At 43.0% G+C, this 24,211-nt stretch overlaps 1 long non-coding RNA gene across 1 annotated transcript in view; it reads right to left on the bottom strand.

Annotated features, from left to right (window-relative positions):
* Positions 1-1,105: 1,105 nt before the first annotated feature.
* LOC142164768 (uncharacterized) overlaps positions 1,106-24,211 on the bottom strand; it is a 33,893-nt gene continuing 10,787 nt past the window's right edge. The window contains exon 2 of the long non-coding RNA XR_012695739.1: positions 1,106-1,402. This is a non-coding gene — a long non-coding RNA (uncharacterized LOC142164768). The remainder of the gene's footprint in view (positions 1,403-24,211) is intronic.

Raw genomic sequence — 24,211 nt, 5'->3', positions numbered from 1 at the left:
GATTTTAATTACATGTTTTAACCTATGTGCATTTTAGCTTTATAACCGCTTTTAACCATTTTAAGGAAGATTGCAACGCCATTTAAAATATGTCTTGAACCACGTCACATAAATGCACCCGCAGTCCGCAACACATTTGTCTAACGTTGTTGAGATTTTGGATTTGAGTCACATAAATGTGCACCCGAGTTTAGAAAGGTAAATTATTAGATAGCGCCTAAAGCAACTGCGCATTTTTAAATTTGTGAGGGCCATGGAAATTCACTAAATGGCGCGCCTCGATTTCTAAGGATAAAAATAGTAATTAAACGAGGGCCTTGCAGTTTTGAAATTTTATTTGGCAAGGCACACCCTGTTTCTAATTTTAAAAAGGAACTCAAGCTAAACCTCTGAGGGCCGTAAATATGCTTTAACTCATTATGGCACGCCCCAATTATTAACTGATACCAATCGAATTGAACAACTTAACTGATACTAATCGAATTGTTAATCAAATTCTTACAATCCCGATGATCCACCTCTAGCACCAATAATGCAAGTCGACTGATACTAGCATTGAGCATGAAAACGAATTAAGCAAACTTCAACTCTGATTTTTAAAACAATTAATACAGCTTAACTAAGCTAAATTTCAAATTTTGTCTCTTATGCAACATTGGGTCACTTCTGCTACCACGACAGTCCAGCCACCAAACGAATGAGCTACTAGGCTCAATAAGCAAACCCAAATAACAACAACAAGCCATTTTCCCTTGCAATGACCTTAGAATTTAGGGCCCAATGAGCCCAAATCCTGTGAAGAACCAAACTGAGGATCCTAGACCCAACATCGAACCCATACTAACGCAAAACAGCCCTTTACACTCAAACACAACGGGATAAATCTCATCACCACCAATAATGAATATACCAGGAAACTTTGAATATTATTAACGGCACATGTTCAGACACAACTTGTAAAAAAAAACTGATCATAACTTAAAACACCATTCAATTAGATATCCCGTGAAACCTAATGTTGCTTAGCATGCTATGATACTTCTAATGAATCAGATAGCAGGCAAACAAATCTAATACATTTCTCATTACTTAGTTTACACCATCAAACATAGAATCTAATCGCTGATCCATTTAGGTTATACTCCATAAAGTTAAAAATGTTTCTGAATTAATTACATTCAAACAAAACCAAATAAATCCTAAAGTAAACATATAGCGTTTGATGACATGATCAACCACATATGAGGAAACTTAACTAGGAGAAATATGAAACAAAAGGATTCATAGACCACAGAAATAAGGCTAAGCTATGAACAAATGACTTAAAGTTAAGCTTCAAAATCTCATTTCCATTTCACTCTTCGACTTGAACATCACATTATACAAGTTTCAGATCATATACCTGGCAATTGCAAGGAAAAAGAAGTGAGGAAGCAATAAACAGCAGTAGCCCAGTAATCAGGAAACAAAGCAAGGAAAACCAGCTTGATTCAAGCAATGGAACAGTAAAACCAGACACCAAACAGCTTCAAACCAGCTTTTCAAGACCAAAAATCAAGCCATTTTCAGCCAAGTGCAGAATCTAGGCTACCAGGGATTCTATCTAGTGAAGGGGATCAGAAATTCAACACTTAAACAGAGTTTTTAAGCAATTTTCACCAAGAAAATGCAGGACAATCAATGTTCAAAATCTCCCAGCTGTCTCAATTTTTTTCAGTTTTTATCTCTTAAATTCTGACTTGAATGTCAAGTTATGATGCCTTTATAGGCAAGGCTCTAGGGCAGCCCTAAGGAATCAATTTGTTGCCCCTAAAACCTTTTCCAATTTTGGTTTTTGCTTTCATACCCTTAGGGTAAATTTCAGATTCTCACATGAGTCCCCCACCCCAGCTTCCTAGAAGCTTCTTCAATCAGTTTTCAAAGATTCTCTAAGCCTAAGTTCCTAAACTACCCCTTAAGCACCCTGTTATTACCCCTGAAACCAAAACCAATATGGGTCAAAGTTGACCCAAGGTTGAATTAATTCAAAACCCAGCCCAAACCATGAGCCTGTACTAACAGCCCACTTTTGAGTTTTCAAACTCTGACTTAATAGAAATCTTCAAAACAGACTAACCCTTTGAATTTCAGTTCACTTAGAGAAGCTCGGAAAACAGTTATTTAGTAATTAAACGACTAATTAAACCAGGATATTGATACGCTAACCCGTTTTATTTAAAACTAAACTTAAACTAAAGAGGAATAAGGCTCAGGACCATAGCCTTAAACATTAACAAGAATAAGAAAAGAAGAAACGGAAGGAGGTTGGTTCAAACATGAAGCAGACGACAGAGACGAAAGAGCAAGAACAAAGAACAAATACCTCGATGGCCACAAGGCTTGATAAACTTCAAACGATTCCGACTTGACTCGAAACCTACTATTAACCGTATGTTCCTTTTGAGAACAAACGAGCAATACTCGTTTCAAGCCCAATCATTCATCAGAACTCGAGGACTTGAGAGATTTTCTTCTCCTTCGATTTCAGATTTGAAACAGGTCCAATTTGGCGAGGGTTTTGGGAAAATGGTGATGGATTAGGATGCAAGGAGGGGTGATGGTTGCATGGCCAAATTTTGGTGGTGACTAGAGTTATTTCGCCGGTGATAATAATGGTGGACTTGCTCGAAAATGGCGTTATCTGATGAGGGAGATGAGAGGAGGGCTTATTTGATCTTAGGTCTAAATGAGGGATTTCGGACAGTCTTATTTGAGATAGGGGGAAGTCCTAGGGCAGTTGGATGAAGCGAAATCAACGGCTCAGATAAGGGGATAGCAAAACGGCGTCGTTTGGTTTATGCATGGGTTTGGACCAGATCGGGGACGGGTCTAGGCTGGAGTTGGGCGAGTATTTTGGGGACAAATGATTTGGGCTTGTGGATTTTGAAATAAAACAGGCCCAAAAAATCAAATCCTCTCTCATCCTTCTTTTTCTTTTTTTTCAAAATTCTTTTAAATTAAATCTAAAAGAATAAAAACCTAAATTAATTCCTAAATCAAATTATCCTACCACATTGAATTAATTAACTCTAACTAAAAATTACCACAAGTAATTAAAAACCAAATTTAAAGGGAAAACTACCAAAATTCCAAAATTAAAATTAAAAAGTGCAAAAGTAAACTATTTTTGTGATTTTTCCATTTTTATAAAACAACTAATTTGCTAATTAGTTTAACAAATGTAAAATTAAATACTAAATGCAAATGCAACATATTTTTGTATTTTTCATGACTTAGATAAAATAAACATGCACAGACAAATGCAAACAGTCGATAAAAATGCCACAAAAATCTACGAAATTGCAAACAATGTGAAAAATTCATTTTTTTTCTTGAATTTATGGGAGTAATTCACATATGGCACAAATCACGTGCTCATAATGCCCGAGGGGCTGTACATGAGTGACTGTGAGGTTTGCTCGAGGGGTTGTTCACGAGTGATGTTCGCCGAGGGGCTGTTCTTGATTTATGTTGCCCGAAGGGCTGTATACGAGTGAGTTTTGCTTGAGGGCATGTTTATGTTTTCATCATCTTTACTCACTGTTTCATCACTTCGTTGAAAACTATTGAAAGATATTTTAAATGGTTTTACTGAAACTGGATTTAAATGAGCTGAGTTGATTCAAAACCCTGATTTTAAAAGCTTGTTGTATTTTACTGAGATTTCATGATATGAACTGTATATGTTTTATTGCTCGTCACTACTGCTCAATCTTTATTTACTTTTATTACTTACTGAGTTGGCGTACTCACATTACTCCCTGCACCTTGTGTGCAAATCCGGATATTTCTGAATCCGGTAGCGGGTGTTGATTACTCAGTGCCCGGTCCATCGGAGTTAGTAAGGTAGTTGTCTCGCGATCGCAGCACTGCTTTTCTCCCTCCTTATGAGGCCTTAGTTGTATTCATTTATTTCCAGGCTATGTTAGTCTTGATGTTGTCAGACGGTTGTAGTAGATGTTCATGACTAGTGACACCCCGTTGTCGGGCTTTCTTTCCACACTGTTGTTTTGATTTAAACTCCTTATGTAGGTTTATTGTTAAATAGCTTTGGTTTTGTCTTAAAAATGAAAATATTGATTGGTTTTGGTAGTGTGTCGGCTTTCCTAGTACCACGTTAGGCGCCATCACGACAGGGTTAGTTTTGGGTCGTGACAAGTTAGTATCAGAGCTTAGGTTACATAGGTCTCACGAGTCATGAGCAGGTTTAGTAAAGTCTCGCGGATCGGTAAGGAAACGTCTGTACTTATCTTCGAGAGGTTGTTGAACCTTTACAAAATCCCACATTCTTGAATTTTTATCGTGCGACATTGATTCAGCTTGAAATGTAACTCTTAAAATTCCTTCCATGCGTTCGTATGTGCGCATGAGCGCTCGGTATCAGCTGTGCATCAACGGCTTGTGATTCCTGAATGAGAGGCGATATGTGATTTCTGTGTGTTGATGTTGGGCCAATCCGGAGGATTTCGGGCCGGGCTTTGTTTGTAGCTTCAGCACTGAGGTGTTGATTATGTGAGCGTGTGCTTTTGGATTTATATGTTCGGTAGTGTCCCTATTAGTGAAAGTGATGGCTGGATGGCTACGTGATGAGTATGATTTGACTGCGAGATGTGTTCATATGATTTGGATGTGACGATGAGGGTTTGCTTGAGGATAGAAAGAACTACTTGGATGTGCTTGATTTCCATCTTGATTTGATGTATAGCCCCGAGTTATGGGTGTGTTGAAGGTCTTTTCATGTTGTTTAGTTGGGGAATAAAGTAGATTTCATGTCGTGATATGAGTTCAGACTCAGGAAGATTAAGTGATTGCGTGATGTTTATGATGGTGGAAGGTTATAAAGAGATGTTAGTTAGAGACGAAGCAGATGGGTTATCTCCTGCGGGGTATCCTGAGGGCGTGTGATCCCTATGTTGTTTTGTAGCGAGTCCTCCTTTACCAGTGAATTATATGTGCTACAAATTGAGTTTGGATCACGTATAAGAGTTGTCTTGACTGTTACGAGGGTGAATGCGAGATTTGCAGATGATTTGAAGTACTAGATGGTTTGTGTTGCATGAGCTTATAAAGGATTTAGTTCAATCTCACTATGGTATTATGACAGTAATAGAGTATGGGCATAGTGAGTTTTTATGTGTTTTGATCTATGGCTTTGAGCCAAGTGGGGGAGTCTGCTATTGATAAGTTGATTGCACAGCTAAGTATCGTATTAGTTTCAGTTTGAGGTATACCGGTGAATCAGTTATGACTTGTAGAGGTTGAGATCAAGGATGACTCGAGTAAAGGAAATTTCTGGATACGAGTTATATTAGGTTTTATGAGTATATGATAATCATGGAATGATTTGAGTTGTTATTGGTGAAGGATGTAATATGCGTAGAGCAGAAACTTATCTGGTTGCATTAAGGTAGGGTTACATCCTTGGGTGTTGGAGTGCTAATGGGGCTCAGGTTGATCGGCCATTTTGATCAGTCTAATTGAGATTTGAGCAGAGTGGATAACTCTCGAGAACGGTTCTAATGAATTCAAGATTTATATGTGGCAATTGAGAATTTTTGCAGGTTTGTATGTGGATAGAAGCTGAGAGTTACATTAGATGGTGTCGAGGCTCACAGTATTTCTACATCGTTGTGGATTCTACATTTTAGTATCAGGAAAGTAAGATGAACAACTTGAAATTCATAGAAGGTCTCTTCGGAGTGGGTATCTCAGTTGTGGTACTTTTGGGGTACTTAAGAGAGCATCCGCGACTTATGAGCCTTAGGGTAGTGTGATTTATGTTAGGGTCTCATGTGGTGAGCTGGGTTGAGGATTGAGGTATTATGGCGAGGAGAAGTATCAATGTGAATGCAATTCAGAAGGAACTCGGATAGATAGGACAACTTGGTAGTAGGTTGGATCGGCATGGTAATGGGTATGATTAGTTCTTTGGGTGTTTATGAGGTAATGAGTTTCTACAGGTGTTTCGTGGCAATGCTCTTGAGTTTTGGTGACCTGCGTAGCTTGGTTGGGTTAGAAGGATTCAGTCTTGACGGTTGGGTTTTGAGAAAATGGAATTTAGAGAGTTCTTGATGGTTTCTACCACGGTTAGAGATGAATACGTGATATGTTAAAGTGGTTAGGAGGGTTAGCTACTATATACTAAATATATCCTACCTGCCCCTTAGCCCACATTACAACTGTAAGCACGTGATTTTTGCTTTACGGACAATCGCTCCAAAAAAGAAAATAAAAATAGTGACAAATGGTTTCGCTGTACAATTTTTCGATCTTTCCGTGACATGTGTTGGTAGTCGTTTGTGGGTCTGTCCATTTTGCATCTAGTCATTATCAAACAAAAATACAAAAAAAAATATATATATATGTGTCGTTAAAAGAAAATTCAAAATATAAATATATGTGAGTCGTTCGTTCTAGGTTGTGATTTAACTTACTTAAATATTTTTCGTGATAATTATGTGGAAATGTTATAGTGTTGTTGATTTTAATTTTGCTATTTTATTTATTATTATTAAAAGAAAAAAAAAAGTAAAAGAATGAGGGAAAACCGGTTTGGGCCCAAAAGAAATGAAATAAAACAGGCCCAAACCAGCACTCAGACCCAGTCCAAGTCCAGGCCTGCCCAGGTACCTTCTGAAACGACGCCGTTTCAGGCAAATAAATCTAAGCCGTCCGTCCAGGCCAATCCAACGGTTCAGAACCCCTTTCAACAACCCGTGTTCAAACCCGACCCAATAACCAATCCGACCCAACCCCTCATTTAAACCAAACGACCCCGTTTAACTACTGAACGACCCCGTCTTGTTTCTCACCCTCAGATCCAAGCCGTTGAGATCGTATGATCCAACGGCTCAGATCCAATCAACCCCCCCATATATAAACTCAGCCCTTTACCCCGCACCCCCTATCCGAACCCCCCCTTCAGTCATCTCCTTCCCCAACCCCTTCTCATCCTCGAACCCTAGCAGCCGCCCCAGTATCCCTCGCCATTAAAGCCGGCGGCATGAACGCCGATGACCGCCTCCTGAACACCCTAGGACCACCTCACCGACCTGAACACGAATCCACTAACCACGAGCCTCGAATCACTTTCGTTCGTCTCGAATCTTCATTTGAAGATTTGAGTCGAACCCGGATCTATGCCAAACCATCCCATCTTCATACCAGACACTCCCTTGACCTTCCTCGTGACCAAACCAAACTTGGTTTGGTCCGAATCTACCCACAACTCCCAAAAATCCAGATCTGGATATCCAGACTTTAGAACACATGCACTTGGGGAATCCGGCCGGTTTGGACATAGGTTTGAGGTCTAATAGACCTTAATCAAGGTGTTCTCATGTGAGAACACCCTGATTAAAGTTTGTTCGGCCTCAAAAGTTCGAAGTCGAGTTTGATTTGGGTCCGTTTGATTTCAAACTTTTTCAGTAAGTTTCCTTTTCTCTTTGTTTGGTTCTAATTAAGTTGTCATCATATTTCTTTGTGTTTGTTTGTTATTTTGTTATTTTTCAGTCGGATTTCTTCCATCTCTGTTAAAGGCCTTTTTATTTGGCCAATTGTCTTCTGTTTGTGTTCTGAATATACCCTGTGATATAGATTAGTCGTCAAACGAGTTTAATTCACATAAGTTCCCAGTGTTTGAACAAATTGGTCTGAAGTCATTCGGGACTCTATACGTGTTGTTCATATGAACGATTGATTGTTATGTGTTACGATTAATATAGTCGAGTCGATATATGTCGTCAATTAGTTTCAATCGTTAATGGTAACAACTTGATTCGTATTGCTTATTCTGCTGTGATCGTATTTGAGTCCCATTAGGAACGGAATTGTATTGCCTGTTGATTTTGTTCAAATTAAATTAAAAGAAAGTCTAGGGGAAAGGTTATAATGGCAGATTCAGATTTTGGTTTTTAAACACAATGCCATTTGGTTTGGACCGTGGGCAGCATGTGTATGGTTAGCTTTAAGGGATTAAAATAATTGGACAGCATGTGTTGTCAGATTATATTCCTGCTGCCCATACTTTGATTAAATAAACAAGTGATCAGTACACTTTAACAACCAAAAAGAGAGAAGGGCTGTCAGGGATTTCATGGGGGCTTGGTTATTTAAAATAAGTAAGTGGAAAAGCAACAGGGGGGGGCAATTTTGAGTTGTAAAACAGACTGTAAAGTGTTAAGGTTAGGATATAAAAGAGGAGACCTTCCATTAGAAAGAAGGGGATTCCATTCTTTTGAGTCTGAAGAGATTTCGGTGAGTAAGAAAACTGAAAAGAAAAAAAGAAATTTTCAGAGCATTTTTACAAAAACATTGTCCAAAACTGCAAAAAGAACTAAGTTGGTTAAGCTGTTCTGGCCAAGTCAGTTACTCGAACTGGGGCTGTTATTGTTCCATTAAGAGAAGTTTGTGTATCTTCTGCTGTGATTGTTACTGCACTAAGTTTCTGTGTGTTGTGGATTGAGTTCAGTCTTACTGATTATCGAAGCTGTGTTGGCTATTTGCTGAGCTTGTGTGACTATTGAATTTCCTTCGCTATTGCATCAAAATAGTCTAGTTTTCTCGACTGTCTCGTTATTCTGTTTCTGGGATCGATTGGTGGGTACTCGACCACTATGGATTTCATCGTTTGAAATTGCTGTTGGGTCGTTTGTGGGCTGTTGGTTGTTGTTGCTGTGTTTGCTGTTTGGTTGCCGGTTGCTGATATCTTTCTTCTTCTCCTGTCTATTGTCCAAACATCCAGGTACACGACTAATACTGTCAATGTAATCTGAGGTTGAGCATGAATACAAAGAGAAGAGTTGAAGATAGTTTATTTTATGTACAGCATGTACACTGAATGATCTGTGATGTATGATAGCCTATATTTTTGTTCGGATACTGGGTTAGCTTTAACATATAGTAACTGTAAATGTAGGGTAATTTGACATCCGATTGTGCGTGTAGGCTGTTGGATAAAAATTTTCAACCATGTAGTAGGCTGCAGTTTAGAAATTAATTGTGTTAGTGATTAGCATGTCTAGTAGCGCACGAAAACTATTCATCATTAGTTAATTGTTTTTCCCTTTAATAAACGGTCCCTTTATAACTGATAAACCACGCCTATAGAACCAAGAACAAGTTCACGACCTCAACCTCACAGGGGTCGAGCCCAGGTCGAAACAGACCAAGCAAGCCCTCATCAAACAAACAGTGGCCCAGGTCTGGCCCATTCCGCATGAGCTGGATTTGGGCCCGTAATGTTCAATCAGTTGTCCGTGTGCGTAGTCATATTTTCTTGTTCTATAAAAGCATTTTGAATCCTGCTGTAAATAACCAGCAAGCATGTAATTAACTAGGACTATCTCTGTTTTCAATTAGTAGAGACAAATGCGACAAGAAACGTAGTTGCTATAGGATATCCTTTTAAAAAAAAAAAAAAAAATGAGACGAGCCTCGCCGAATAAAAGGGACAAATTGCGGGGCCCTCACAAAATATATGTATTAATTACTTAGATTCCGGGACGGGCCGTTTAGCAAATTTCACGGCCCTACCCCAAAATAATAATGCGCTAGTTGCTTTAGGCGCGCCTTTAATAATGTTATCTCCCTAAACTCGGGTGCACATTTATGTGACCCAAATCCAAATCTCAACGGAGTCGAAATATGTCTTTAGTCACGGGCACATTGATTGTGGCGTGGCCCGAGATGCATTTCCATGACGTTGTAAATTCCATTTAATAATAAAATGAGACGAGCATCGACAAACAAAAAATGTAGGAGTTGCGGGGCCCTCTAAATGCATATATTAAAATACTTTGAATCCGGGACAGGCCGTTTAGCAAATTTTACGGTTTTCCCCAAAACAATACGTTAGTCGCTTTAGGCGCGTCTTAATAATTTATTCTCCTTAATTCGGGTGCACATTTATGTGACCCAAATCCAAATCTCAACCAAGTCGAGATATGTCAATAACCACGGGTGCATTGATGTAACGGGGTTCGAGATATGTTTTCACGACGTTGCAAGTCCTATAAACCAGCAGTGAATGATAAAAGCGGTTACAAGTTAAAATTGGCACGTTGGTTCATAATTGTATTTAAAATCAGATAAATAAGCCGAATATAATAGTTGAGCGACCGTGCTAGAACCACGGAACTCGGGAATGCCTAACACCTTCTCTCGGGTTAACAGAATTCCTTATCCAGATTTCTGGTACGCAGACTGTAATATGGAGTCATTCTTTTCCTCGATTCGGGATTAAAATTGGTGACTTGGGACACCCTAAATCTCCCAAGTGGCGACTCTGAAATAAATAAATAAATCCCGTTTTCGATTGCCCTTTAATTGGAAAAAACTCCCTTGCGCCCTCTCGGGCGCGGAAAAAGGAGGTGTGACAGCTCTGGCGACTCCGCTGGGGACAGCACCCAGAACCACTGGTTCAGGGTTAAGAATTCGAGCTTAGAATAATTGTTACTATTTGGTTTTATTTATTATCTGATTTTATTACATGTTTTGAGCCTAATGTGCTAAGTGTTGCTTTTACCGCCTTGATATTATTTGGACTGTATATATAAACTGTGCCGAAACCCTTCTCTTCTCTCTTGAGGAGCGCACGCTGGTCGTGGCTTCTTTCTGTTAGTGTCATATGCCAAAATAGAACGAGGATTCGGAGGAGTTGCAAAGTCGGATGGCCTTTTGGTTACCGGTACACAGCTCCCATCCTCGGCTCGAGTTGTCCGCTCGGGTAAGCCAGGTCTAGAACAAGCACCTAGGTTTTACAGCTTAGCATAACATAACTTCATGCCGGATCCCTAGTAGGAACGCTTATTTGCATCATGTTCATTTGACTTAGGGGACTTAGCACAGGGGCTGGGTCCGTCTAGGACAGGCAACCTGAGAATAAAGACCATCCTGCTACATCCTGTTTGCTTTATGCATTTACTTGTTTCAAGGCTTGCATGCTGACCGGTTTCTGAATATCGGGAATGTTTGGAAAAGGAAGAGGAATAACGGTTAAGGGGTTACTTATTTATTCTTGAAAAGTCACAAAAATGGTCAAAGCTCTGCCAGAATTTTGAAAAAATGTGTGTCTTATTAATTTGTTTTAAAAAAAAAAAAAGGAGTCTTTGATTCATTTTAAGAGAAAAATAGGGTGTCCCCAAAATTCAATTTATGCCCGAACTACGTCAGTTTGATTCTCGCATGGTGCGGGATACGTAGGCAACCCCCATCGGGCTCAACTTGTTCTTTCAAAATAGAGGTATAAACTAAATAACGAAAGTTTTAAGGTAACATCGTACTTTTCAGAAACAACCAAAATTTCGTTTTTCTAGAAAAAATGTGTCGATTTGTGAGTCTGGATCTTTGCTTAATCACCCCAATAAACATGCAGAATGAGCATGAGTCCAAGTTTGCCGATGACAGTTAGAAGCAAAATTCCCCTGGAGGTACGATTATGGTGGGAGGATTTGGAAAGGCCAGAGCAAGACAAGGTCAAACTGCATCTGGGGGGTTTGGTTGATTTGTTGAAAGTCAGGCCTCGGTGCGACATCATAAAGGCTTTGGTTACATTTTGGGATCCGGCCCACAACGTGTTCCGTTTCTCAGATTTCGAACTCACCCCAACCTTAGAGGAAGTGGCGGGTTACATGGACGTCACTGAAGGTTTGAGACACAAATACCTGATCGCTCCAAGGGCTGTGAATTCACACAAATTCATGGATCTGTTGAAGATAAGCAAAGGAGTCCCATACGCTGAACTGGATAAAGGTTTTTCTACCCTACAATTCATATACCAGAGGTACGGGAGCATGGGAGGATTCAATGATCCAGAAAGTGGTGTTTGCAGAAGGGGAAATCTGGTAAAATGGAATGAGCATAGGCGGTTCGCTTTTATGGTGGCATTTTTGGGCCTTGTGGTGTTTCCCCGAAAAGATAGAAATATCGACCTAAAGGTGGCTGGAATCGTCAGAATCCTGATTACCAACGATAAAAGCATCCTTGCTCCCATGATAATGTCAGAAATATACCGAGCCCTCACGGCTTGTAAGGCTGGAGCAGACTTCTTCGAAGGGTGCAACTTGTTGTTACAGATGTGGATGATCGAACACTTGTGTCACCACCCTCAGTATATGCGCTACATGTCTACAAATGGGGGCTGCATCGAGGGTTATAGCCTAAGGGTTTCAGGTTTCCGATCACCGGGAGGGTTTGAAGAATGGATATCCTATCTCCGGATCATCACCGCAGACCAAATAAACTGGACTTTGGGTTGGCTTTCTGTGGAAGAAATCATATACATGCCCGCCACTGGTCCTCACTTCCTCTTGATGGGACTCAGGGGTATTCAACCTTATGCCCCTTACAGGGTAATGAGGCAGTTGGGAAGATGTCAAGTACTACACCCGGACGAAGATCTCAGCACTTATGCAGTCGAGGTCAGCAGTGACGGCCAATTTCCTGAAAAGACAGTTCGTTGCATATGGAGTGAATGCCAGTACTTAACGGCGAATACCCGAGTAAATGATTTGTCTAGGGGTGAAGTCTCGCCAGCCTATATCACTTGGCAGAACATGAAGAACATCGTAAAACGGCCAACCAAACGGCCTCACCTCCGAAATTTTGTTGAGTCATCGCAAGAACAATGGGACTGGCTTGCAAAAGAGGAGGACTACCTGGTTGAAATTAGGAAGCTCAAGCGACAAATGGAAAGGATGGTATTCGAAAACAACGTACAAGTCGCCCAAGAGCAGGCTGAAAAAGACAAGTTAGCCCAAGAAAACCAAACCCTGAAGGCCCGGCTTCACCAAGCCAGTAAGAATAACATCGACCGACAGAGGCGTTGCTCCGATGAAAGATTGATAGCCAGTTTGAGAAATCAGGTCATCCAGAGCCAGGTAGAATTAGACCTATCAGAGGCCTGCATAGCAAGGATGAAGGCCAAATGGGCAGAAGGTACCATGGCCCGGAGAAAGCGCCTACAGCAAGTCATGAGAAATTGTGAACTGAGCGTCAAAGCAGCGAAGGAAACAAATTCCGCCTTGCAAGAGCGGATCTTCAAGCAAACGCAAGATGCCCAGGCCGACCGGAGACGCTATTACAATGCAATGACAAGGATGGAAAGGCAAATGGATATATTCCAGGATCAGCTCGCCGCCAATGCACAAACGCTAATGTTGAAAAGCCGACAGATAAGGCAATTGTTCGCAGAAAGGGACAACATTCGGGCAAGAATTGACAAAGTCGGGCATTACATCTACCTAAAATGTTTGGCATGCGAGCAGACACCTCGGGAAAACCTCATTGCTTCCATCATGAGCTGCGTCCATCGGATTATGAACGAGTTGAAGGGCTTGCAAAGAGACCTTACACCTAGGGCCGCGAAAGGGCCGAAAGATGCCTCGTGGGTCCCTAAGTTGGAAAATTAGTTGTTGATCGAGTCCTGGTTGTTTTGTTTGTTGTTTCCCCAATGTTGTTTTCTTTTCCTCAAACCAAGTTTAAAACCCTGGAGTCTGTACTGTTGCTATTTTGTTTGAAGTAATGTGTAATAGCAAATTTTGATAATGAAATTAAGTGACTCCGGAAGAATTTCTATGTGTCTTTACTTTAAGGCAGAACTACGCCTGGTCTGATTCACGCGGGGACGTGATACGTAGGCAATCCCCATAAGATTCGACCGCTTTTAATAAATAAATAAAAGAAAATGTAAATAAAATAAAACGCGGGGTTTCGCAGAATACTCTAAAAAAAAACGAATGAACAAACCGGGATGACGCATGTGGTTTGAAGCAAAGCATGTAGAAACGGTTAACTGCCTAGGTGCATTGCATCCTCTATGTGTTATGATCAAATCTGTTAAGCTCTAACACTAACAAAGTTTGTTGTTGTCTGATACCAGACAGTTAGTTGTTAAAGAATTCTGGCAACACATTCATACCAAACCAGATCCAAAGGACCGGTAGCAACAAGCATGACCACTTCTGAGAATAGTAATGAGGAAGAAAGGCCGATGAGCCAGTTGCTAAAAGAGGCAATGGAAAAGATTGAAAGGATGGGACTAGAGATGCATGCAATGCAGCTAGCCCTGGCCAAAACGCAAAAGAGCCCTGAGACACTGGGACACGTGCCGGAGTACCCTCACTCTGGCCCTTCCACAAGCCGCCCAAATCCCCTCTATCATCAAGAAAGAAGCCCTCATGATTCCCAAGCTCCACCACCCCATCAACCTCTCCCAACACCCAATATTCCCATTTTTGTGGGACCTACATCAGCCCCTTTGCAGCGAACGACCAGTGAGCCATTGTTTCAGGCTCACGATACACAATACTATCCCCCTGAGCCTACATTCCATGCACCCGAACCACAGGCTTACAATCCCCATTTGGAAGTTCCGGCAGAGGTTGAGAAGCCGGTTAAGGCCCCTGAACAGGATGAAGTGTTGAGAAAGTTCAAAAGCCTGGAGCAATCCTTCAGGAACTTACACGGGCTGGGCAACCAAGTCAGCGTGGCATACAAAGATCTGTGCCCTTTCCCAGATGTCCAACTCCCGGCAGGGTTCAAGATGCCCAAGTTTGATTTATATGAAGGGCACGGTGATCCCATGGCACATTTGCGGGGATTTTGTAGCAAAATGAGAGGGGCAGGAGGCAAGGATGAGCTTTTGATAGCTTACTTCGGCCAAAGTCTGAGCGGATCTGCACTGGAATGGTATACCAGGCAGGATTTCAGCAGGTGGTACACGTGGGATGATCTGGCACAGGCTTTTGCAGGTCATTTCCAGTACAATCTAGAGATAGTCCCTGACCGTCTCACGTTATTGAGAACTGGGAAGAAACCCGGAGAAAGTTTTCGCGAGTTCGGATTCCGCTGGAGAGAACAAGCAGCTAGAGTCGATCCTCCCATGAGAGAGGGAGAAATGGTAGACTACTTTTTGCAGACATTGGATCCAACCTACTTTGGTCACTTGGTGACAACGGTTGGAAAATCTTTCAACGAGGTGGTCAAAATAGGGGTCATGATAGAAGAAGGTTTGAGGTCGGACAAGATCTTAAACTATTCGGCACTTAAGGCCACAACCCAGGCTATTCAAAGCGGCACGGGAGGTGCGCTAAGAAGAAAGAAAGAAGAGGTTGCCACGATCGAGGCAGGCAGTTGGTCCAGGGCTGGCAGGCCGCACTACAACCAACCCAGGCCTCACAGGTCAAACTACCCATACAACCCACCACAAAATTTCTATCCACCTCGAGAACCACATTGTTCCGTACACCAAGCCCAGGTATACACTCAGCCTCCGGTTCGCCCACAATGGCGCGCACCGGCTCCCCAGAACATATATGCACCACCACAAAACACTTACCCTCCACCAAGGGCATATAGAAATCCTTCGGGGGCAGGTTTCCGGGGAAATCCAGATGCCAGAAATGATAGGTTGCGGAAACAAAGAACCTTCACCGAACTGGGAGAAACCTACACCGTTGTGTTCCACAAGCTGCGGCAATTAGGTTTGGTTAGTCCTGTCCATACTCGGGAACCAAATCCCCCGCCTCAGAATTTGGATCGTTCAATCAGTTGTGAATACTGTTCAGGGATGCTCGGGCACGATACCGAGAAGTGTTGGAAGTTAAGGCATGCCATACAGGATCTTATTGACACCAATAAGATCGAGGTCCAGACACCGGAGGCTCCTAACATCAACCAAAATCCGCTGCCAGCGCACCACGAAGCTCACATGATTGAGTTGGTGTGTGAGGGAGGTGAATTAAGAAAACCCTCACAAACAGTGATGATGGTCCAAGCTGCCCCAAAAGAAGTCTTAACCAATGGAGGAACAAATGTACAGTCGCAGGGAGAAGGTGTCAAGCCGGTAGTATTATGGGGGAAGAACCCGTCCGTCATAGCAAGCAAACCCGAGCCAAGTAAGTTGGTAATACCAGGGATCCTGCCCACACCAGCGGTCGTGTTAAAAGGGGTATGTAGAGAACGGGTAACCATAAAGCCGGTGGTCCAACTGCCTATGCTTGACAGCAGGGCTGTGCCCTGGAAATATGAAAAAGCAGTGGTGACGTACCAGGGAAAACAGGTGGAAGAAGTCAGTTGTGAAGCGCAAGGGCTGACTCGATCAGGTCGATGTTTTGCTCCGGTGGAGTTAAGAAAAACCAACCCAGTGGCAACCAAGAAGCCAGTGTCAGAGGAAGAGGCTGAAGACTTCCTGAGGAAGATGAAAGTACAAGACTATTCTGTGGTTGAGCAGCTGAGAAAAACGCCTGCCCAGATCTCACTATTGTCATTACTCCTCCATTCCGAGGAACATCGCAGGGCCCTGTTAAAGATACTGAACGAGGCCCATGTACCCAGTGAGATTTCCGTAAACCACCTGGAAACCATTGCCAGCAAGATTTTCGAGGTGAACAGGGTAACATTCTCAGATGATGACCTGCCGGTGGAAGGAACGGAGCACAATAAAGCTCTATACCTAGCTGTCAAATGTGAAGACTCGGTGGTAACCCGAGTATTGGTGGATAACGGCTCAAGCGCCAATATTTGTCCATTATCCACCCTGGACCAGTTAAAGATTGACCGTGGAAGAATCCGGGAGAATAGCATCTGTGTCCGAGGGTTTGACGGAAACGGAACAGCCACTGTGGGGGATGTTGTACTTGAATTAACCATTGGTCCGGTCCTATTTACCATGGAATTCCAGGTGTTGGACGCCACGGTATCTTACAACTTGCTGTTAGGACGACCTTGGATTCATGCAGCTAAAGCGGTGCCTTCCACCTTACATCAGACAGTGAAGTTCGAGTGGGAAAGACAAGAGGTCGTGTTGCACGGCGAGGATACGACATGCACCATGGGCGGAACCATTGTGCCTTTCATAGAGACCACTGATGACAAGGGTCCCTGGGTCTACCAGATTCTCGATACAGGGTCGGCCAACAAAATTTCTGAAGGAGAAATCATCCCGCACCCTAGGGTGACTGCCGCAACAGTAATGATGGTATCAGAAATGCTGGGTAATGGGTTTGTGCCGGGAAAAGGCCTGGGAGTTGAACTTCAAGGGATAGTCCAACCTGTCTCCCTTCCTAAGAATCTGGAAACTTTCGGGTTGGGGTTCAAACCAACCACAGCAGACAGGAAGCAAGCGCGAAAAATGAAGAAGATAGTCTGGTCCCTGCCTAAACCAGTGCCACGCCTCTCAAGGTCTTTTGTTAAAGCAAGTGCCAAGGGGTCAGCGATCCCAAAGATTCGAGGACCTTTGATCGGTATAAATGAAGACCTCAATCAGAGTTTTGAGAGGCTATTTGCGGATGTCAGTATGGTGGAAGCTGGAGAAGGTTCCAGCAGAGCAGAGATACAATTTGTGGGGCCTGAGGCCAAGATCAACAATTGGACGGTTACTCCTCTTCCTGTTCGAGGGGAGTCTTGGTAGTAGGCTTTGATTAATGTTTTGTTTGTTTGTTTGTTTGATCGAATTATTCAAGGGTGTAATCCCAACTTTACTTTCGTTTTGTAAAAGTGTGAACCCTTTTTATCCTGCAAATTTAATAAAGTTCTTTTCTTTTGTCCCATTTTAATTTCTTGTTTTGTTCTTTTTCTTTCTGAACAGTTCTCTTTTTACTGGTCCTAATGACATGGCATGCACAGCAGATCTTCGACCTAGTCTAATAAATCAATCTGAATCTGACTCAATGATACAAGAGGTCTTTTGTGATGATGAATCCGAATGTGACGAAGGGGAAGCCTTCGAAGAAATAAACCGAGAACTGTGCCAATTTGAAGAGAAACCCAAGCCTAACCTAAACGACACTGAGGCTGTGAACCTAGGAGACGCTGATATCATCCAAGAGACCAAAATTAGCATCCACATTGAGCCGAATGTCAAAGCAGAATTGATCGAAACTCTCAGGGAATTCAAAGATGTTTTTGCATGGTCATATGATGATATGCCTGGATTGAGCACCGATTTAGTGGTTCACAAATTGCCCACTGACCCGGCATACCCTCCGGTCAAGCAAAAACTAAGGAAATTTAAAACAGAAATGAGTGTAAAGATCAAAGAAGAGGTGATTAAGCAATTACAATCTAAGGTCATTCGGGTCACTCGGTATCCCGAGTGGCTGGCCAATGTGGTACCAGTCCCAAAGAAGGATGGAAAAATCAGGGTGTGCGTCGACTATCGCAACCTCAACAAAGCAAGTCCCAAGGACAATTTCCCGTTACCCAACATTCATATCCTGATCGATAATTGCGCTGGGCGCGAGATCGGATCCTTTGTGGATTGCTATGCGGGTTATCATCAGATCCTAATGGACGAAGAGGATGCTGAGAAGACAGCGTTTATTACGCCATGGGGAACCTACTGCTATCGGGTAATGCCGTTCGGGTTAAAGAACGCTGGGGCAACGTACATGCGAGCAATGACTGCTGTGTTTCATGACATGATACACAAAGAAATAGAAGTGTACGTCGATGATGTGATCATCAAATCTTGGCGTCAGGAGGACCATGTAGCAGACCTAAGGAGATTTTTCCAAAGACTCCGAAGGTATGATATCAAGCTTAACCCGGCCAAATGCGCATTCGGGGTTCCATCAGGAAAGTTGCTAGGATTCATCGTCAGTCGACGGGGGATTGAGTTAGACCCATCCAAAATTGAATCCATCCAAGATTTGCCACCGCCAAGGAACAAAACAGAGGTAATGAGTTTGCTGGGTAGACTCAATTATATCAGCAGGTTCATCGCTCAACTCACAGCAACTTGTGAGCCCATATTTCGGCTACTGAGAAAGGATGCTGCAGTAGGTTGGACGGCAGAGTGTCAGGAGGCTTTCGACCAAATCAAAGGATATCTGTCTAATCCACCCGTATTGGTCCCGCCTAAGCCCGGGAAACCCCTCATCCTTTACCTAACGGTCTTGGAAAATTCATTTGGTTGTGTACTGGGGCAACATGATGACACAGGGAGGAAGGAGCAGGCCATCTACTATCTTAGCAAGAAATTCACAGTGCATGAGGTCAAGTACACTCAACTCGAGAAAACATGCTGCGCCCTGACTTGGGTAGCTCAGAAGTTGAAGCACTACCTGTCTTCATATACTACTTATCTCATATCCCGCTTGGACCCATTGAAGTATATCTTTCAGAAACCTATGCCCACGGGAAGGTTGGCAAAATGGCAAATTCTGCTCACAGAATTTGATATCATCTACGTGACAAGGACGGCCATGAAAGCCCAGGCACTGGCAGACCATTTGGCAGAAAATCCCGTTGATGAAAAATACGAGCCCTTAAGAACGTATTTTCCTGACGAAGAGGTGATGCATACGAATGAGTTGGAATTACCCGAGGAATCAGGTTGGAAGCTTTTCTTCGATGGAGCTGCAAACGCAAAAGGGGTTGGAATAGGGGCAGTACTCATTTCTGAAACAGGACGGCATTATCCTGTTACGGCCCAACTGCGCTTCTACTGCACTAACAATATGGCCGAATATGAGGCTTGCATTCTGGGTCTGCGCTTGGCTGCTGACATGGATGTCCAAGACGTCTTGGTCTTGGGAGACTCGGACCTCTTGGTACATCAAATTCAGGGTGAATGGGAAACACGAGATCTAAAGCTCATACCATACCGACAATACTTGCATGATCTGAGCAAGAAATTTCGATCGGTAAAGTTCAAACACATCCCGAGAATTCACAATGAGGTTGCGGATGCCTTAGCCACCTTAGCATCAATGCTGCACCACCCTGACAAAATGTATGTTGATCCTCTACACATCCAGGTCCGTGATCAGCACGCCTACTGCAATGCCATAGAAGAAGAAGCGGATGGCAAACCCTGGTTTCATGATATCAAAGAATACCTCAGGATGGGGATATATCCGGAACATGCCTCTGGAGACCAAAAAAGAGCCCTTCGGCGGTTGTCGAATGGTTTCTTCCTCAGTGGAGGGGTATTGTACAAAAGAACCCCGGATTTGGGATTGTTGAGATGCATAGATGCCAGTCAAGCAATGACGGTTATGGAAGAGGTACATGCGGGAGTTTGCGGACCACACATGAGCGGATATGTATTGGCAAGAAAGATCCTTCGAACAGGGTGTTATTGGCTAACCATGGAACACGACTGTATCACTTTCGTGAGGAAATGCCATCAGTGCCAAATACATGGAGACTTGATTCACTCTCCGCCAACAGAGTTGCATACGATGTCAGCACCCTGGCCGTTTGTAGCATGGGGCATGGATGTCATCGGGCCCATCGAGCCAGCAGCGTCCAACGGTCACAGGTTCATTCTAGTGACCATTGATTACTTCACCAAATGGGTTGAGGCTAAAACCTTCAAATCGGTAACCAAGAAGGCAGTGGTGGACTTTGTTCACTCCCATATCATCTGCAGATTTGGGATCCCAAAAGTGATCATCACGGATAACGGTGCGAATCTTAATAGCAGCCTAATGAAAGAGGTATGCCAACAATTCAAGATTACACACCGCAATTCCACCCCATATCGTCCTAAGGCAAATGGAGCAGTCGAAGCAGCCAATAAGAATATCAAGAAGATACTGCGAAAAATGGTGGAAGGGTCCAGACAGTGGCACGAGAAATTGCCCTTTGCTTTGTTGGGTTACCGCACTACCGTCCGGACTTCCATAGGCACAACTCCTTATTTGCTGGTGTATGGAACTGAGGCCGTGATACCAGCAGAGGTCGAAATTCCGTCCCTCCGAATTGTCGCTGAAGCCGGAATTGATGATGATGAATGGATCAAAGCTCGCTTGGAACAGTTGAGCCTGATAGATGAGAAAAGATTGGCAGCAGTGTGCCATGGTCAGCTGTACCAGAAGAGAATGGCTAGAGCGTATAATAAAAAGGTGCGCCCCAGGAAGTTTGAAGTAGGGCAGCAGGTATTGAAGAAGATCCTCCCACATCAGGTCGAGGCGAAAGGCAAATTCGCCCCAAATTGGCAAGGGCCTTATATCGTGACCAGAGTATTGTCCAACGGTGCTTTGTGTTTGACAGATGTCGAGGGTAGATGTGTCGACATGGCTATCAATTCAGATGCAGTCAAGAGATATTATGCGTAATTTCTTTAATTACGGCAATTATTCGGTTTGTTTGTTTGTATTTGGCATTTATTGGATAATGAGATGACGGAGGCAATTCTTTCTTCTACCCAAACACTGTTTAACCCTTGCTTCCCCCTTTGAGCCTTAAGCAAATTCTTTCAATACCCCTCTTTTGGAATCACTAATGGGAAAGATACGAAAAAGGAAAGAAGAAAAAAAAGAAGAAGATGAAATCATAAAGAAATACAAAACCGTGGGAACTACGTTTGACCTGATTCCTCAAAGAGGATACGTAGGCGCCTCACGGCTCGGTCATAGTATGCATCATAGCAAATATAGGATGCATAATGTACATAGGGTGCACAATATAGCACAATGTGCGTAACGCACGTAACTCAACATAAGCATAAAAAATAAAATTCCCCAAGCAAGAAAACTGGGGCAGAGGTTATGTTTTAAGTTCCAACAAAGGTTAGATTCCAAAAGTTGTAGCACATCACCCTTCAAATTGTTTTCATTTTTGTAGCCTTTCTTCAATCCCACACCAAAACCAACGTCAACATCCAAAAGACCTCCCGATCAATGTTCGAGAGATGCCAAATCCGGCAAATAAGGCCGAGAATAATACACTGATCCCCAGCAAAGAAGAGGATCGCAAGACTGGGAATGAGTTGATAGTCAAAAGAATCTCCAGAAGAGAGGGTCGTATCTACAACGCCCCGATTCCTCGAAAGAAATAAAATGAGAGAGTCTTATCGGTGAAAACCTTCATAGGCACCGAGAGGCGATGTAAGATAAGGGATATGAAATGAGAGAGTCTTATTGGTGAAAACCTTCACAGGCACCATAAGGCGCCGGGAGATGAGAGAAAAGAGAGAGTCTCATTAGTGAAAACCCCACGAAGGGCACTATGAGGCGACAAGATAGAGCAGCAAAAGCTACCACATTCGCAACAAGATGAACATCCATTTATCATCCCCAGCAAGTCAGACCGTCGGACAAATCGATTGATACAAATAGACTGGGTCGGGAATCTATGGTGCACGTCATGATCATGGGGACCAGTTGCGTCCTCCAGATAAGTTCTTTGGATTGTCTCCTCCCACAAAATATTGGTTCAGAAAGTTTTTCTCTTTTCCATATCTTTATTTCTTTTCCTAAAAAGTGTCTTTAAAGGATTTTTCAAAGCTTACTACCAGAAACCAAAGGGGAATTCATCCAATGCAGGATGATACAAACAGGCCGGTCCCAGGCAATGCAGGGATTGTGCCCGGAAATTTTGGAAGAAGTAAGCTCCAAAAGGGAGTGGTTTCGGGAGTTAGAAGTAGACTCCCACATCATGTGTTTAAAGAGAAAGAAGAAAAGGGGATAAATTGAAAACCGATCCCCAGCAGGCTAGAGACCCCCAACAGGCAACTTTGCCCGCCAACCAATTATGGGGACAAAGAGCAAGAAAAGGGGAAGAGAGAAAAAGGGCTTGCCAGAAAGGCACCACCACGATTAAAACTGACTAAATCCTTCTGTCTGTTGCAGGAGATCAAAGAATTGATGATGGCAGCAAGATGCAACGCCATGGAAGTCACCAAAAACCGGGGCAGAAAATTTTCTGCCGATTGTCGAAAATTTTCTCGGAAGAACGGGGAAACAATTTCAATACATTTAAGTTCTAGGTCGCCCACCAGTATAATGCGGGAATACATTTAAGTTCTAGGTCGCCCACCAGTATAATGCGGGAATACATTTAACTCTAGGTCGCCCACCAGTATAATGCGGGAATACTTTTAAGTTCTAGGTCGCCCACCAGTATAATGCGGGAATACATTCAGCTCTAGGTCGCCCACCAGTATAATGCGGGAATACTTTTAAGTTCTAGGTCGCCCACCAGTATAATGCGGGAATACATTTAAGTTCTAGGTCGCCCACCAGTAAAATGCGGGAATACGTTTAAGTTCTAGGTCGCCCACCAGTATAATGCGGGAATACATTCAGCTCTAGGTCGCCCACCAGTATAATGCGGGAATACTTTTAAGTTCTAGGTCGCCCACCAGTATAATGCGGGAATACATTTAAGTTCTAGGTCGCCCACCAGTAAAATGCGGGAATACGTTTAAGTTCTAGGTCGCCCACCAGTATAATGCGGGAATACATTCAGCTCTAGGTCGCCCACCAGTATAATGCGGGAATACTTTTAAGTTCTAGGTCGCCCACCAGTATAATGCGGGAATACTTTTAAGTTCTAGGCCGCCCACCAGTATAATGCGGGAATACTTTTAAATTCTAGGTCGCCCACCAGTATAATGCGGGAATACATTCAGCTCTAGATTTTGGAACCAGTCACCCCACCTGAAGACGGAAGGGTACAACAGAGATCCCCAAACGGGAAACAATGAAATCCCCAGCACCAAGAAGCAGACAACTGCAGAGGCAAGCGCGCAATTCAAAAGGAAAAAGGAACGCGTCTCAAAAGAAGTAGTTTGGGAACGTTGTAGCATGCCCGGTATAACAATTCTGATGAAAAGCCATACCACTGAAGAAACCATTGGAAGATTTAAAGAAGAAAGCCGTATCCCCAGCAAATCAAGCAAAGTGATGAGAACTGACATTCAGAAAAGGTGAAGGACCAGCATCATCTCCAAGTTCACAAAATAAAGGCGTCAGAGGAAAGCGTTAGCCGACAAGAAAGCAAGGCAGCAAGAACAAGTTGAAGATGGATGAGATTTCAGGATCCTCAGTTTAGCTTAGCTTCTTGTTTTCCTTTTAGAGCAATGTAATAGGGAGATCGGTTGAGCAGTAGCATCCTACAGCAGCATACAACAGCGCACAACAACAGCAAACACTACAGTCACACGGTAGTCCCAGCTACCAAAATTTCCCGAACTACATTGACCTGATTCCTATTTCAGCCCAGGATATGTAGGAAACCTCTGAAGCAAAGGTTCGGTCAAATCCTTTTCAAAAAATGCTTCACACGGAGTATTCGGACGGGCAAAAATCGCTCGCTTATCTTCGCGCGAAAACCCTTCGTGTCTTCGTGCAAAGAGGGGCAGCTGTAAGCACGTGATTTTTGCTTTACGGACAATCGCTCCAAAAAAGAAAATAAAAATAGTGACAAATGGTTTCGCTGT

Source organism: Nicotiana tabacum, chromosome 10, assembly GCF_000715075.1.
Source record: "Nicotiana tabacum cultivar K326 chromosome 10, ASM71507v2, whole genome shotgun sequence".
Taxonomy (NCBI): Eukaryota; Viridiplantae; Streptophyta; class Magnoliopsida; order Solanales; family Solanaceae; genus Nicotiana; species Nicotiana tabacum.
Note: the sequence above shows the minus strand (reverse complement) of the source record. Positions and strands in the feature narration are given on the sequence as shown.